The sequence below is a fragment of the Anopheles coluzzii genome (genome assembly GCF_943734685.1).
Source record: "Anopheles coluzzii chromosome X unlocalized genomic scaffold, AcolN3 X_unloc_28, whole genome shotgun sequence".
Classification (NCBI taxonomy): Eukaryota; Metazoa; Arthropoda; class Insecta; order Diptera; family Culicidae; genus Anopheles; species Anopheles coluzzii.
The window spans coordinates 50,001-52,880 of NW_026054456.1; positions in this window are offsets into that span (position 1 = coordinate 50,001).

The following is a 2,880-nucleotide window of genomic DNA, read 5'->3' on the forward strand; positions in this document are numbered from 1 at the left end:
CGGCAGAACTCACCAGACACCACTTTTGCTTCATAAGTTCGGCCTATAGTCATATGACGATTTTCATCGGGGAGGGGACGTATGACCCAAACGGGGGCTTATATGACCCACGGACACTGCAAACCATGCTCCTACGACTAAATAGAGGTTAAAACTACGATTTGGTGAAATCTTCATTTTTGACCTCGGAGCAAGGTACCTTCCCTATAGTAGGCAATGAGTAAATGAGCATAATCCCAGGAGGGCAAAAAATGGGAACCCGAGAGGAAAGCGCTAATGGCGCGCCTAAGCTAGTGGCCCGTAGAGTAAAAAGGGTACCCCCAACAAAGTTGTCGTTTGACGTTCTGGTTGCACTTTTCATCATCTAGGGTGCGTTCCTGACACGTTTTGAGGGGTTTTAGCAAAAAAAAATTTTTCGACTACTCGAGCTCTCTGGCCCGTTCGGTGCACATTTTTGAAAAAAGCTAGGGAGCTGCCCCTAGGTTCGGGGTGTCACAAAATGTTGAAAAGTGGTCGAAAAACCACTATCCAGAATCGGATGTAGAATCGTTAGACGAACTTAAAATTGTTCTACGACACCCATCTGCGACGTTTAGTATTCGAGATATAGCACTTTGTAGGTCTGACCTAGCAATTTTGTACTGAAATGTATGGTGAACATGTAATTCATTAAATAACATTGACTTGCATCGTGCCCTACTTCATCGGCACAGCTGTTATTGACTATCTTTAGTGGAAATGGATTGAGTTTGACCATTTTAAGCCCATTTCCTATGCCGTGCACCAACATTGTGTACCGATGAGGGAAAGTACGCTACGTACGCGTTCATGGATGTCGATGTTGGTACAAGTTGCCTTTCGGGATAGCCGTGCACCAAAACTGTGTACCGATCAGGGAAAGTACAAGACGGAGGGTGCAGCTCGAGCGTACGCGTTCATAGATGTCGATGTTGGTACACTTGCACCAAAATTGTGTACCAATCAGGGAAAGTACAACACGGAGGGCGCAGCCCGGGCGTACGCAATCATGGATGTCCATGTTGATACAATCTACGTGTACGTACCTAGTTTTTGTAGGAAAAGTTGCAATTAAGTGCTTGTATGCTTAAAATGCTCATCTCAACCGGTCACCTTTTGGCCTGCCATTTTATAACAGAAACCTAGAAAGATACTCGAGATTTTTGTGTTTTTCCATTCGCCCGGGACGACGAAATGAGCTATGTGCACATCGTGCAGAAAATTGTCTTCGCCACGCATGTTTTTGTCCATCCACTCATATAATCACCCGCATTTGTGTTCAACACGGACGGCGCAGCCCGAGCGAACGCGTTAATGTTTATGTTTGTACACACTGCTTGTACGATTCTAGGATTTGGTATTTGCGTCACAGTGCCCGACCGTCGCGGACACCATTCTTGGACAGAAGTCCTAGTACGTAGAGTACTTTCCCTAGGTATGTGCTCGTTCGTGACTATCGTTGCGTGCTTACGGACACGCTTGGGTATGTTTACCATACAAGGTTTACTAGGGAAACCTGGGAAGGACGCTTGCCCTCCCGTCGCGGACACCATTCTTGGAAAGAAGTCCTAGTACGTAGCGTTCCTTATTTTACTTGATCAGTTTGTAATGCATTCGCTTTGTTCCATCGACTTCTGCTACTGCTCACTAAGGGGTGTTCGTTTGCGATGTGTACGATAAGCAACTGTCTATCGTAACCAGCAGTTAATCAACACTTTTTACCCAAGTCATAGCAACATAGAGTACTTTTCCTAATCGGTACACAATTTTGGTGCACCTCTAACCTCGCCGGCACTTTATCGTTACGTTTTGTGCACAACCTAGGGACGTGGTGTAAGTTTCATGATTTTTATGTTTGATTCGGTTTATTATGATTGAAAAATACGCTACGTCCCAGAAATTGGAGCTCGACTACTTCCTCCATGTGGCGAAAAAAGTTACTGGGCAACGCCTAGCTTATGCCCCATTTGTACTTCAATTTTCATTATCAGGTTTGAAAAATACGCTAAGTCCCAGAAATCTGAACTCGAATACTTTTGCCACGTGGCGCCAAAAGCTACTGAGAAACGCCTAGCCTTTTACCCATTTATAATTTAGTTTTCGTTATAAGTTTTGAACAATACGCAAAGTTCCAAGAATCTGAACTCGAGTACTTTTCACATGTGCCGCCAAAAGCTACTGAGCAACGCCTAGGTTGATACATTTTTGGTACATGGAGTGTATGCATGCAGGCGTACTGCCGTGCTAGACCGGAAAATCGAACTTGCTACTAGAACGTAAAGTAATTCCCCTAGATAGGTGCTTTTGCATGCCTCTGATCGACGACCATGCAACGTGCGACACGCGTAGCTAGGCTTACCCAAACAAATTTCCTAGGATAGCACCAAATTGCACACTTTCAGGGGTATATTTTGGTACCGTGTACCGTGCATGGTACAAGTATCAGTAGCTCGTGCAATTTATTTTGCATCGTGTTGCGGTTGCTGGTGCGTCGGGATAGGAGTGTTTCGAGACTTTCGCCAAGTATTGGTGCCATTTGGTGGATAATTAATGTTCTAGCCACAATAAACGTGCCACATAATGCCAATAAGGAAAAAGCCGATTTCTAGGGACTTCCAGTCAAAATGTTTGCCATCAGCGCTTTCCTGTCGAGTTCCGGATCTGGGACTTAGCGTTTTTTTTTCACGATCCAATCCAACGACCAGATCGTGAATAAACAATACATACAACAGTGCATCCCTTTAAAGTAGGAAAAGGCCGAATTCTAGGGAGCTCCAGTCCAAAAGGTTGTCATCAGCGCTCTCCTCTCGAGTTCAAGATTTGGGACTTAGCGTTTTTTTTCGCGATCCAGCCAAAAGACCA